Source organism: Anopheles stephensi, chromosome 3, assembly GCF_013141755.1.
Source record: "Anopheles stephensi strain Indian chromosome 3, UCI_ANSTEP_V1.0, whole genome shotgun sequence".
NCBI lineage: Eukaryota > Metazoa > Arthropoda > Insecta > Diptera > Culicidae > Anopheles > Anopheles stephensi.
Window position 1 is genome coordinate 78,900,063 of NC_050203.1, and position 15,267 is coordinate 78,915,329.

Sequence of the window (15,267 nt, forward strand, 5' to 3'; positions counted from 1 at the left end):
TCCGCATTCATCGATTCTCATAACAGCACTTATTAGTAAAAGTTTCGCAAAAATGAGCAACCAAACGATTCTGCTAATAAGCCTCCCATACACACAGTTGTGAATCACAGCAGATTCATCTTCATTCTCATGTACATTCCCCCCTATTGTCAAGACAAATTGATCGATCACGAGCCACTATTATCCGTGATTCAACCATTCGATGGAAAGTGATAAAGATAATGCACCTCACCATAATTGATGCAACATTAAATGGTTTCCCTCTGCCCCCTGCTCTACATGCAACTCAGCCATGGGGGTAACTTTCTACAGCATTATTTACCCACAACGTTCGGTTGGACATTCCTTTTCGATGGCGTAGAAAAATGGCGCACATTATTTGTACATTTTTGGCTGGACGGTGTCAGCGATCCGTAAAATGTGTCTTTCCAGCATCGAACGAAGGGTTTTTCACTTGGGGTTTTCGGAAGAAATCTTCACCGTCTTAAGGTTTCCGATTTGTGGGTGAGAGAGAGAGAGTGGATAAGACTCAATAAGTTAAAGTGCACGACACAGCAGCACGGTCACTTGTTTGTTTAGCTGCCTCCCGGCAATCCTTCACGCCGAAGTGCTTGGGCAATTTGTTGGTAAACCTGCGGTGGTGGTGGTGGTGGATGACTTACCGGCCTCGTTGGTTGACTGAAAAATGGCCCCTCTCACTAGGTTTTTTTTTCGGAGACAACTCTCTGCAACTCGTACTGCAGACAAATTTAATAGATAAATGCCGCACGCTTCCCACTGCACTCTCGGTCTGTTTGTGTACTGCCCAGGTTCGTCTTCAGTCTGGCGTTTGGCGAACATGATGTTCGCCCGTAACAGTTGTGTTTACCTTCCGAGCAAAATGATGCAGCCGCAACACAACACAGCACCGCAAACAGCACAACAGTGACAAACAACAATCGGGAACGGCGTTCCAACACGTGACTTTCGTGACGGTGTGCGCCCCCTTTGGCTAGGGTTTCGCGTGCTCGATGAAGATTAAATACGAAGAAGGCACTTTTATGTGTTACCACCCACTTGCCTACAGCCGACACACCGACAGGCGAATTACAGATGATTTCAATTAAATGTGGCTGAAGGTGGCCTTTGGAAGCGTCCGGGGAAGGGTTGGCTGGAAGGAAGGTGTTGGCCCAGAGGTTGGCTCCCGTCACGGTATCGTCTCGGGTACTTTTGAAGGGGTCAAACCCGGGATGTGTACAAGAGTGTGCAAGGGATTAGTGTGTTTATTGTACGTGCGTGCGTGCGTGAGTCGTAAAAGCCAACGGGTATGAGATAATTTCTCAACATCCACTTCTGCTATTGGATTATAGATCAAATGCAAATAGCAGATGAATGTGGAGATGGAAAAAGGAGGTGAGAGCGAAACTAGGGATTGAATAAAGGTTTTTGAAGTTTCATTTTTACAGGCAAAATTTGCCTGAAGGGGTGAAAAAGGGACAAAAGAACGTGTACAAATGATTTTCTTTTGAATTTTAGAGCGTAATACGGTTTTGTGTTGAAAATTGCATACTTTTAGGGGTGTTCTGTATAGAAAATGTTTGTATTTCGCTAGCTCACTTCGTTGATGTAATTTATTGAACATCGTTAGATGTTGTAGACGTTACAACCACCCTTAGACCTTGCCTAATGAATTGCAATTCAATTGACACCTTCACCCTGAACTCGAGCATATCGCTTCAAACGCCACTCTATATCGTTTCCAAAATTTAATAATCATCTTCCCTAATGTAAAACCCCATGCTCAGATTCAGCAGCTGAAGGAGAGAAAGTTTTTAATTAATTCTATTAAAAACCTTCAACCTTCTCATCGCTATCGTTGCATACACACACACACACACACACACACACACACACACACACACACACACACACACACACACACACACACACACACACACACACACACAAACACAGAGGTAGGTATCATCGTCAACATACGTCATTGGGGCAAAGATTGACCCAAATATGGCATGCAGCATGCTGGGCAGCGTTCAATCGGACGTATCATACTTTTGCAATCTTTTTTACGGTTTGTTTTGATGTTGCGGTATGCGAGCAATGCGCCACCGAGTGAGCTTCAACCGATCCTCTGAGGTGTAAATTCATTCGCACCTTCTTTTCGTCGGGGGTTGCGGGCTCTTATAATTGTAGGTTCGTTGCTATCACTTCATCAGCAGCACACCGTCTTTTACGGAAATAAATGCGTCACGGTTTGCTGATCGTACTGCAGCGGTGAGTGTTTTTGTGGGTGAGGGAGATCAGATCTTCAGATCGGCTCCATGAGTGCACTGAGCGCCGAACTCGCGAGTGACTCCCGTTCGCTGGATCGCCGGAATCGTCGAGCGATCTGCATAATGGTTATGTTGTTCGATGTTGAGGCACCATAGGCTCTTCAAAGCTGAAAAGGACAAAATTAAGCCACTTTAAAAAAAATCCCGAAATGTATGCAATCTGCGTATCTTCGCATGTTTTTTAAATTACATAAAGCGTTCAGGCGCGTTTTAGGGATTAAAAATTAATTTTTATGTCATTTGATCATCGTTTATGAATTTAATTTTGTTTTATGGAATAAAATTATTAAAAACAAATTTACTAAATCTTATAATGACACTGCCTTTAACATTCAAACTTTAATCCCTTCTAGTCAGTCCAGATCTAACCCTCCATCAGTACGAACACAACCACCTTCTTCACAGCCAGTCAGCATTGGCACCAGGATTTATTTACTTTGCTCACTTCTTCCCTATCATCAAATCCCAGACAACCCATGACACCAGGTCTGTGCAATGTGACTCCCTCTTCTGAACCGATGCTCACTCACCACCGGGAACTCGTCGGCGTCAGCAAACTCTTTCCCCTTATTTTCCGTCAGCCAGCCAGCCAGCCAACTCCAGACGTGAGTGCGTTTCGTTGTATCTGTGTGGGTCCGGCCCCGCCGTCCACTCGAAGGGCGTCAAAAAGCCGGCATTTCTATGCGCTGCCCGTGTGTAGCATAAACCCTGCCACCAGCCAGCATCAAGCAAGGGGTGGTGAGTCTTGGTTTTCAAAAAACATAAAAACGGTCCAGCCGTCTGGCGAATGCATTTTAAATTAATCGCTCCGGCACTCAGCATCGACAGTCGCTGTTTGACGGGCTGCCGGGTTGGTCGGGCATTACTTCTGTGCGTGCGTGTGACGCGCGTTCGTTCGTTCGGTTTCGGTTACGTCGCGTGCGTGTTTACATTGTTTGGAAAGTGCAGAGAGCGAAAAAGGGAGAGAAAAAAAAACGCCAGAGGGATGACATTCCTTCGATAGGCGCCTTCCAAAAGGCAACGTGCGCGTATGCGCAGATTCGATCAGCGCAAGTGAAATGTCATCCTGTGGCAGCGTCAGCGCGTACGACAATCGATCGATCATAGCAGTCCGAGCAGATTGCACAATCCGAACGATCGAAACGATAAAGACAAAATTAATAACAAATGCCTAGGTGAGGATGATGATTGTTGCAAAATTGATTTTTGTCAAAAGTGTCGCTCGGCTCATTAAATTGGCACGTAATTTGTGTCCGTGTCTGTGCGCGCGCGCCTTTCACACCACCGCGCCTGGTTTGGTTATGTTTGGTGAAGAGTGATCAGTCCACCCTTGGGGCCTCGATCGGTGAAATTGCTTGTTGGCATTTAATTTAACTCGGTGATTGTGATTATGGGTGCTTGAGTGAATTTTGATTGTTGGTGGCTAGGTCGCTGGTTGCTGGCCGTCCTCCTTCGGTCTGCGATGGTTTTGCATTGTGGCTGGCCTTCGAGTGATCGAGCAGGTTGTGTGTGGTGCCAAGTGAACAAGTGATTGTGAGTGTAAAGAAAAAGAAGCTTATTCGGCAATCGTTACGTTCCTTTTGTGGATGTCCCGCAGCAAGAAAACGGGAGCACAATAATTAGTGCACTATTTTATGCGAGCTGTGTGATTCTTATCTTGATGAGAAGTTTTGCTGTTTTTTGTTGGTGTCTTTAGTTTTAGAAGAAGTTTAAATGAGCCAGTCCAAAGTTTATGGTAGCCGCGTCTTTTAAAAGATAATACGACCCAGATAAGTGTGTGTGTGTGTCCCGAGATTTGGAATGAGAAATACCTTCACATGCAGACGGGCGAGACCGCACTTTTATGTTTTCATATGCTGTTTTCTGCATCCTTCAACAGTGGTCAGTAGTTTTTCGGTTGCTCCGACAATTTGTCCCCAAACCGGTAGCAGCAGCACAACGAAGCACGAAGACGGCTGAAACGGAGCCTACGATCAGACGGGTACGTTTGTTAAAATTAATTAACTTTACTGCTCAGTGGCAAAGAACGCTTTTCGCGAGGTCTGAATGCTTTGCAGGTTCATGCTTTGCGAACTACAATGCACAATGAAGAGATAAAACGTGTAACTAAACAACAGTACGATGCAAGAAGAAATCCGTAAAAAAAGCGCCATAATACGGTGTGCCATTTTTCTAAGAAGCACCGAGCCCGGAGTAAGGAATTATTAATTTTTGCGTGCCGTTGCGCACCAGCTTTTGTCTTAACGCCTGCACGCCCTTCTTATCCAGCCAACAACTACAACAAAAAAAACCTCGTGAACAAGACGAACAGGAGAAGCATTTCTCGGGTTTTGCATTAAAATAAATTTCATAAGCATGGACAACAAAACACGGTGACCAACGCGGGTAGCTTGAAAAACAAATTCCGTATGCATAGTGATGAAGAAGTTCATCGATGCGCGTACGCTAAGGGATGGCTGCTGGGTCCGGGAGTTGTATTAAGGGGCGAGGATTTGCGATGGGATGCGGATTTTCCTGGAAGTTATTCATAAGAATTTCTGCCATCGATTTTTGTTCGAGGGAGAGTGTGAACGATGATGATGATTCACACTGCATTACGTGACGCTATTTAGGGATTAGAATTAAAAGAGTCGTTTAAAGAGCCGTTTAAAAACTTGCAGAACATTTTATGCGCTTGAGAGTTTGCAATTAGAAATTGATGAGGATTGAATTTCGTAAAATGTATACTTAGGGGCTCTCTCTGGACAGCTCTCGAAGCTCTTGACCTCTCGAAGATGTATAAGAGGATGTTCTGTATTCTAGTGCATAGGATATACGAGATGAAGGAAATCTCCAACAACATAGAGGTATGATACTCGCCCTTAGCTCCATCAATATCTTGTTAGATCCTGATAATTTCTCTTACAGAGTTGTTGATATGTTCAGTCCAAAAAGAAATATCAGACAAAGATGTTTGTTCAGTAATGTTGATATCAACTTGAACTCGAAATCAGAGTTTGAGCATGACTACATGGATGTTCCTGATAATTTACATAAATATTTTTCTTCATCGACTAAAAGCCCTGAGAGATTTGAATCAAAATAACCATCTGGAGACAACTAATAGGCTAGAAGCGCCTGATCTGATCTGATCTAAGGATTTAATGATCTTGACATACTTGTAGAATTTATTGCAGATTCTAAGCCTGTCAGATAGGAAATACTCTCAGAACTCTAGCACCACAGCAGTCGATTTACCTTTCAGCTGTGGGAGAATGTGATATTGTTGGCGTACTGGCAGAATTAGCCCTAGGTGTTATAGCTGCAAAATCTTGGGTTTACTCACCAGAAGGATGCATATTGAGGAAAGTCTTCATATAATAATATCTTATAGGCTATTTAAAAGATTTTTACCTGAACAGGTGCGCTAGAGAATTCTGCTAATCAAGCCTATTTTATACTGAGTGTAGACCCTAAAATTCGACACATATTACTGTGACACACAATATTTCCATGGTCCTCTGGGCTTATACCAACACCTACCTCAACTGTCACCACTGATGTACTTCTACTACTTTTTCTAGTTTTTTTTTCTACTCAACAACCGCTTGCATGCCCTAATACCCCAGTAACTGTGACTTGCAAATAAATAAACTCTCTTCTCTCATATAAATTTACCCCGCTTCATAATAACCCGGGTACGAACGTGATCATTTGTAACACAATGCACAAGATTCATTATCAGCCTGTTGTTGCAGCAAAAAACAATAAAAACATGTCATACCTGAGAAACGAACGATAGCTGATACTTTGCCGTCCTCGCAGTCGTCTGGTGTTCGTTAGCGAAATCTCTCGTTAGGAAGGAAAAAAACAGCAGGGAGAATCCATCGGCACCGGTTGATACGATAGATGACTGACCAACATACGTACGGACAGGCCGCCTCCGCAGTGCTGTAGGAAGTCAGTTATGCACTCATACTTGCCATCGTCTATTGGGAGCCACGCCGCCCGTCATATCCCGCATTCTAGGCGCAAACGATGTTTATTTCTTGGCCAGCAGCAACTCTTCTGCTATCACGATCAAATCTAATGCTCTCTCTCTCTGCCTTGACCAGTGCACCGGATCCGTGCACCGATTCTATGTCAGGTTCTGCCACATGCCAGTTTCGCAACGTTTCACCTGTTTTCCTTACCGACTGAAGTGACCTCGTACCATCCTTCTCACTCTCTCTCTCGCTCCCTTTAAAGCGGTCAGCTTTCTTTACCACATGTGTGTGTGTGCACACCAAAGGAATGCAAATGCATCTCCACAAGAAGGGGGAAGTAGTGGCAGTAGAGAAGCATCGGCACCATGCCGTTGTTCGAGTCGGTAGTTAAATTGAATAAAATATGCACTCGCTCAGCTCGGTCGTTTGGGTCGGTATGGTGAGGTATAAATTTCATTCACAGCCCCCGAATGACGACAACGGCGATGGCGATGGCGACGGCGAGAGGTCACACAGTCGCACATGGGTTGGAAAATTAATTTTTGCAGCATAAAGCGCTTGGCGGATGCAGCAGGATGCATGGGAATGTTTGGACAGTGTTTGGCCCGCCGTATGCGGCATTTGATTTAGCTTTAATGGCTTTAAATGCTCGCCAACGGTCGCGCGGTCATTCCTGGAGAGGGCCATTTTTCCTCGTGTGGTTGTGTGTGTGTGTGTGCCGATGTCGTCTGCTGGAAACATCGGAGTGTTTAAAATATTCAAACGTTATTAACTTGCTGCTGCTGCTGCTGCTGCTGCTGCTGCAATGCACTATTTCAATCGATTATTTACTACCTTTTCTGGAGCGGGACCGGCAGGAACAAAATGTGGACGTAGAGGACTAAAAATAAATAATTCTCGAAATTGAATTTAATTAATTTTTGTTCAAATTAAAACAAAAGTTGAACGACTTACTTCAGCAAAATGTTGACCAAAAGTCCCTAGGCTTAGTGCGCTTTTCGGTATCCTTAAAGAAAGGAGCGCAATATACATACAAAACATCATTTAAATGCTCATATCACACGCCAATATCCGTAGGGCATTTAGCAAAGATCCAGTCCATAACAGTCTCGCTTCACGAATTAGAATCAGTCGTCGTCTTGCGCGTCTCTGTTTGACTTCCATCGTTCCGGAGCAATAATAGAATAATGTTGGCCAGATATGTTTCACTGGAACTGGCCCACCGTTTGCGGTGCTTTGCGCAGCCGAAAATGTGCTCCGGGGCAATTTCAGTTCGCTCCAATAGGTTTCCAGCCCGGGTCGTCTGTCTGTTACCGATCGGGATCGGGATGAGCATGGGACATTTGCATCGTCGAGCTAATGGTTGCTACTTAAAGTTACACTTGTTGGGGCGTTGCAGATGATTACGGAGCAATAGTTTAGAATTGGAGAACAAGAAGACTCGGAAGACATTCAGCACAAGAAAAAAAGTGCCTCACTAATGTCAATAGCCCGGAGGAACTCCGCCTGTGAATGAGCTTCAAAATAGAAGCTCACTGTGAGATGTATCTTATCGCGACAGTTTCTGAATGACTTCTCTGGTTGCTTCTGCATCAGACACCTGTTCCAAAGAACGCGGAGGTTTTTCTGCTGTAAGTCATCGGCTCCTAAAATCGACCAGACCAGTCTCCGGGACTCCTGCAGACCAGCTTTCAAAAACATACATACACGGCCACTCTTCTCCGGTCAGCTCATTTCAGATGTCAATCTTTTATCAGATGGAACACACCGGAACAATTTCCCGATGCCGCCGGGCGGGTTTTGCTTCCATTCGTGGGTCGTGAGTTTTGGTGTGCATAAAAGGACATCCCGTCTGCAAGTAGCTGCGTCAGTATTCACCTCCGTAGTTGCGCATTCAGATGGAAATTAATCCTTAGCCCGGGTGGCACCAGAATGGCCGGAGGGTGAGTTCCGGGAAGCATTTTTTGTTTCTTTCTTTCGTTCGTTCGTTCGCCTGTTTTGGTGCTGCAGCGCTGGCAGATAAGAACCCGTGCGCGTAGTTTCCATTTCACGGTGGTCTTATCGCGATGATGTTGTGGATAGTATCGGGCTCGCGTCATCGTACGGTGTGTCATGCTTTATGTTCGGCTATGATGCAGCTGCTTCGGCAGTGGTTGAGTTCACTGGATGACGTCTGCTATTGACACGACCTTTGACACGACGACGGGTCGACGAACGACGAAGTCACACGGTGAAGATAAACTTGCATATACTGTTTATGGACATGCGGGAGAGAAAACCGTTGCTTGTGAGAGTGAATGGGTTAAAAATACATTATTTTAATTAAGAATTTGTTAAATGTTTAGAAGCAAAATTTTCCCCTAATAAAATGGAGTTGTATTAAAATTTATAACAGCTCCCTCTTAATATCATCAGCAAAAGGCATTGTTATTTAAATGGAGCTCAGTCGCACATGATCCTCACATCACCAAACGCTCAAACCCATTAGAATTATTTATCAAACCATCTGAAACATCAAAAGCGCGAAATGGAGCTGAAGCTGAGGGTTTATTAAAACCATCATTTGCGCTCCAGTGCACACGAGTTTGCCGCTTCTGCCCGCGGAACTTGGGATCGTGTGAAAACTCAAGTCATCCGAGAACTTCATCCGCGGGTAGAAGAGGGTCAGTGTCAGAGATAGAAAAAGAAACTACGAAGAAGACCATTTTATTGCAATGGAAAAGTTATCCATTTCGAACGACTTTTGGAACGCTGTTTTGACTACTTACGATTTAGCAAAGCGATCTGACAGCAACAAAACATTCATCAGGTAATTTGCGCCAAAAGCAAGTTTTGGAAGGTGAAGAGTTGAGCTAAAACAATAGAACTTCCTGTTGCTTGTTTGATTCTGCTGTGTGAGTTGATTTACTGGCATTTTTTATAGCAAGCACGGCACGGTAAGAGCACTCTTCACCTTCTTTGTTGAGTAGTTGATTAACTCCTATCGTACTGGCGGCCTTGACTATCTAATAGTTAGGCTAGAATAGGCTTGTCAACTATTGTTTTCACTTGGGTTTTGTTCAAGTTCATCTCAATTTCAGGTAGCGTTTTTGTAGAATTTGTTATTCTATGCGTATCTTCATGTTTTAGTTTAATTTTCTGACTTTTTCTTAACTATTCGCCTATTTTTCTTTTTTGTGTGGTGATTTTCTCAGGTTTTTTGATGTTTTAAAAGTTTTTCTCGGAATTGTTCTAAGGTTTTGTATCACCTTTTTCTGCTTTTGAGATTTTTAATATTATTTTCATATTTTTAAGCTGTTTTTATCATATTTTCCCGTTTCTTTTTTATGCGTTCGTGCTTTTGTATCATATTTTAGTAAATAATTTTGATTTTTAATTTTTTCTTTGTGTATAATTTTCACTTCTTACTTTCTGTACTATTCATTTCATTTTCTCTTTTGTTCCGCGTTTCATGTAAGGGCATTAAAAAACCTTATTTAATATATTATTTTCGATTAGGATTTTTTGTGTAAAATCAAAAGTTTAACATTTGAATTTTATTCACTTCTAATGTTAGTAAGAATTTAAAATTTAATAATAAAACATATTATTAAAAGATGAACGGCAGTATAGCTAATAATCATTAACTAAGAATAAAGCGTATGGACCCAGATGTTTGGTCAAATATGTTTTGTTGACATTTAGTTCTGAACTCTGAATCTACTGCATTCTTTTCATGTTTTGTAAGTATAATATAACTGGAAACAAACACAAACACAAAAAAAAAACAAAAATGCCCAGTTTCAGACACATTTCATAATTTTTCACACGCCTTCTTAATGTCTTGCGACTTAATTCCTCTGCCGCCTTAGCTCACTCACCCCGTCCCAGCCACTCCGTCTCTGGGCCAGTGCAGTTGTTAACAGATTTACGGTGCACGATGAAATGTGCGATTGCATTCCACCGGTCCAAGTTGATATAACACGTTCGATAACACGCAGCCTACCGTGCAGCTCCACACAATGATCATTCGTTTGTGGTAAATTTATTTTCTTCGCCCCGAATTTAGCATACAAAGCGGAGTACGTGGGTCATTAGAAACAAACAAACCATCACCAGCTTCACCTATCACGAGCTCCCCGCAACGGACGGTCATTAAACCGACCGTCCCGAAGAAGGTTTTATGAGCTTCCGAAACAAGATCCGATGATAAAGGTTTGTTGTTGTGTGCAGAAGAGCAGCCGCTTTTTTCTGGCGGCTGAATTTGTAAATGATGAATAGCAACGTAAAGACGTAAAAGAAGCTCGTAAACTGCAACCTGTTAGGGGTTGTTTTTTCTTTCGAGATCATTATTGTTTGTAAAACATTGCGCTTTACATGAGCAATGGTCATGTTTATGTAAATCGCACGGTGACTTATTTTATAACCTTACGACAGATCTCATTTTAGTTTGATTTGCATCTTTTTTTGAGCTCCAGTTTTAAGTCGCAACCAGTGACATCTCGAAACAAACAGTCATCATCACCGTGCACGTGTAACAAAAAGGTGTAAAACCGTTTTCTCACCTTCACCGCGAAATAATAGATGGGGCTGAGCGATTGCGTGCGAGTTTTCTCACTTTTGGCTGGGCACATTTGGTGGGGTGGCCTGAATTTTAGCTCCTTCAAATGCATCTCGTGGGTGTGCTCATTAGTGGAGCGCAACTATAAAAAAATCAAGAAAAACCGACCGAGAAGAGTACAGTGTGTAAAGCAACACTAATTAGGAAAGTTTTCCGGCCAGACCGAGCGTGGTGGGCCCGGTTTTTCTTGGGCGCCGGCCGGCCGTTTTCGGTTTCATAAGAAGCTTGTGGATGGATGTGTATAAAACGGTGGTGTAAGTAATTTATGCATTAATTCAATTTAGAACAATTGCCGGACCTAGATGGAAGGTAAAGCCCGCAAACATGGCTTTAATTGACTTATGGCTGATAAACTATTTTTAGTCCCTAGAACCAGGGCACTTCGTTATCGTAAGAAGGGTTTGACGTTTCTTCTGAGACGCTTGCATCTGAACTGAAATCCTTTTCTTCGGGGGTTTTCCACTCCAATTGCTAGCTGGCCTTCTGGCAATCGTTTATTACCCTCTGACAACTTATTTATGACTTCTCGATAATGTGCCACCGAGCACTTGGGTGACATTCGTTCGCCTCAAGCTAAAGAACAGCAAATGGAGGTAGAGAGAGAGCGCGAGAGCGTCTTGTAAAATTATTAGTAACCTAGAAAATAGGAAACTCACCTCTATCTCACTTTTCGCCCTTTAATCTACCTCAAACGAAGGTGTTGCTTTCCACCATAAAATGCTAATGCAACCCGAGTCCCTATTCAATCCGCTCCAAGGACAACCATTTCCATTTCACTGCTTTCGATTAACTTTATGTCCATATCAATACACCTTAAATAACCCTTAGCGTCACAACCCTTTTTCACCAAACCGACCCCAACCGGTGTGCCAATAAACCTTACTAAAAGGAACGCATATTTCTTGAAACCACTGCTACCCCTACGTCAGGATCGTTTATTGGCCTTGCCACTGACCTAGACCACCTTCTTTTCGCTCTGGTCTCGTGGTAGTCTCTGCACTAGTTTCTTACTAAATTTAACTGTCAATTCGTTTACACGGACCCAAAGGCGCCGGGGCGTTGCGTAAAGATTGCTGCGCTCGCGGGGGCCTTCCTTCTGTCTACCGCCATTCGCCATTCGCCGTTTAAGGGTTGAGTTTATTGCAGCATTATGTCCAATTTCGTCCGTTCGACGGGGTTCGAGGATGGCGTACCTATGCGCCACGGATGATTGTTTACGATATATGAACGAGTTTATCAGAAAACCGGGCGCACATTAATCCTGGCGATTGCTGCAGGGCAACAACCAACACGGTCGAGCCGAGTAGGGGAAGAAAAGATTAAAACGAATTATTTTGTAATAAGTTTAAGAAGGTGCTCGAGGCCATTTGCGAGCGGGTTTTTTAATGGTACAATTTAAATTAAAAATATTGTTTTGTTTTATTTTGTAATTTTCGCTTCTGGATCGGTCCGATAGTTGAGTCTAAAACGGTGCCAGTCACCGTATAAACAAGATTTGTAATTGCAACAAAGCTCTTAAAATAAAAATATGAATGAAAAATGTGAAAAACTTACTCAAATAAATTGCTTGATTATGGTAATCTCTATAAAAATATTAAAAATCTAAAAAACAACACCTAAGCACGTTGAAACCCTCACCAATTTTTTTTAAAAGGCACTCGGGATAAAGAGTTTGCTCCTAAGCCGCTAATCGTAATTTATTTAATCTTCTTTCAAGCTAGACCGAGTGCAGTTTCACTGCAGTTTTCTTTCACTTTTATGCATCAAAACCCTCTGAAGAATAAATTAAAGAAAAAAGAGTTCTTCCCTAAACTTCAACTCCCAACAAGACCGTGAACAGGAGGGTGAGAATCATAATCTTGTTAGATTCTTCGCCCTCTTCGCCCTTTCGCACAATTATCGTTTGGTTTTCGTGGCTTAGAATCGGTTCCCTTACACAGTGAAGAAACTCCCCAACAACGAGAGGGATTGTGATTGAACGCGGAACAATGATGCGTTGATGGGACGATTAATTGGATCGTTATCGATAATTGTATGATTGCAGTCGAGCGTAGATACTTCGTTTAATCTTTTCCCGGGACTTTTGAGATTTTGACGGCATGAGGGTATAATCGGGAAGACTGGTGATTTGCTTTGATTTTTATTTGATCTAAACAATTTAAGGTTTTCTTAAACATCATTTTAAAAACGGAAATTTTGAGTTTTAAATTTTGCTTTCAAGTAACAAACCCTTTTTGGGGTTTTGAGATCCACTTCAAAAAATATTCTTGAGCCTGACATTTTCAAACAAAATTTATTCTCACGCATTTGCAACAGCTTGCAGGTTTTTTTTTGCATAATTTAGTCCGTGTTCCTTAAACCTTAAAAAAAGCTTCCAAAAGAAAAAAATAATGCAAACTATTTGCTCTCATATCGCGCACAATAAATCCGTCAACAGCCACTTACATCTTCAAGAGCTCGGCGTTGCACAAATAAGGCGAACCCCCTCGCTCAGAAGGCTTTGTTCTCTGGACGCGAATCCCTTTGAACTAAATTTCGTTTACCCGCCTTTTCTTGTATTTTGTTCCTTCATTTCGCAATATCGAAGAGCGAGCCGAGCGAGCTCTACTCCACCATTATGACACTCTCAAGTGACAACTTCCGCACTATTAATTGGCACAAAATCCACAAAGGGTCGACTCTACATGGTAAAGGGTTCTCTTTTAAGCCTTTAAGAGGTTCATTTGTTGAGCCTTTTCTCCACCCATTTTTACAGTTGACTAATGCGTCAGTAAGACAACGCATTCGTTTGCTATCAATAGCGAGGAAGCATTCGCGAGAGAAGAAATCAACCATGACAAAGATCACGGCTTGCGGCATTTCTCTACCCGCAACGGATTCTGTTCGAACACTGGACAGCGATGCAATTCATTTGCAGGAAACATCCAGACCGCGCATATGGTTGCAATCGTCTGGTCGGGGAGTCTCTCGCAGACTTGAACCGTCCACTTGAACTAGCACCTTTGCGGAACGAAAGAACTATCTTCCACCCATATGTTTAGTGTTACCCGTGACTGTGACTGCGATAGAACGCGTAAACGCATGCAGACGACGCACACGCAGCATATGCAGCATGCCTTTCTTTGTTTCCCGAGCCTGCCGGAGTACCGCACACCGCCAATTAGTCAACTGCATAATTGGTGATAAATTAACCATGCAAATGCGTAGTCGTGTCTTGCGGTTTGAGGTGGATGGGTGCAGTGTTGTCTTTAAACTGCCGCGTTTCAGGCGGATGTGATCGTGATTTTCTTGCGCCGGTACTGGCGTAGGTACTCATTTGTGGCGTGGCAGATAAACATATGGGTTCCGCTCGGCCAGGATGCTGGTTGCGTTATGAGCGGCACACGGTCACCCTTCATCATGTGATATCCGTTTAGCTTTATTGCTGCGAGTGGCGTTAAACTCGACGAAGTTAACCCAGCGATTAGGCGTTCGCGGTGGGATTATGATGTCTATGGTTTGGGTGATGTTAAGATGAAGCAAAACTATTTCCTATAGAGCGGATAATGGTTTTTGCTGAGCATGAGAATGTGTAATCGAGCTGTTTGGATTTGAACTATATAATTATTGAAGAGTGAAGTAAACAGCACGGTTAAGAAATAATGTATGTACTTAACATATCATCAATGACTTCCTGCAAATGATCAAAGTAAAAGAGTGGAAAAAGTCTTCAAGTGGAAAAAAGACTTTCCCAATAGGAAAAGAGACAAACAGTAGACTCTCGTTGAACACTCAAAGAGTCTCATCAGCACTTAGGTGGCCAACGGCGATCGTGAAGCTAAGACACCCGAAAATCCTCACCAACTTGTTACGGTGCGACGCCGTGAAGAGTTGACCTTGATCTTGAGTTATTTCCAATGTCATATCTTCATTGGCAATCTGGTAATGTTTGTTGAAAGGCTCGAGATGGTTTTGGTAAAAATTCGTTACTACCCGAATGGTCGTTCCATGGGTCTTTATGAAGATCGCCTCATAAAAATCCATGAAAATCGGTCGTCTAAACCCCCGGAAACTTCTGGATTCTTCTCTTTTTTCTACTGAATTTAGCTTTACAACCTCAAGAGACTTTGGCTTGCTGTTATTTGCCTCCTATACTTGATTATACCCGCAGCAGCTGGATGAAAGGTCCTGCGATTGCATACTTTCAGGCTTCAAAAATCTTTTAACAACCAAGAAGACTCTCGATCTTCTTCTTCTTCTTGGTCTGCTGACATTTTATAGATATAAAATATGGCCAGATCACCTAATTGTCCGGCACACAGCTGCAATGCTCCAATCATGTATCCGATCTCCAACAGATTAGACTCTCTGTGATCCAGCTGGAACTTTTGAA

The 15,267-nt window shown here is 42.9% G+C and overlaps 1 protein-coding gene across 2 annotated transcripts in view; it reads left to right on the forward strand.

The window, feature by feature from the left end:
• The first annotated feature begins 3,174 nt into the window (after positions 1 to 3,174).
• The window catches only part of LOC118514699 (kinesin-like protein CG14535), a 119,817-nt gene continuing 107,724 nt past the window's right edge, over positions 3,175 to 15,267 (forward strand). Inside the window, exons 1-2 of one of the 2 annotated variants that reach the window (XM_036061762.1) lie at positions 3,234 to 3,248; positions 4,027 to 4,311. The gene's annotated coding sequence lies outside the window, so the exon portion shown is untranslated. Of the gene's footprint in view, positions 4,312 to 15,267 lie in introns of both variants that reach the window. The other variant, XM_036061761.1, reaches the window with a different exon arrangement.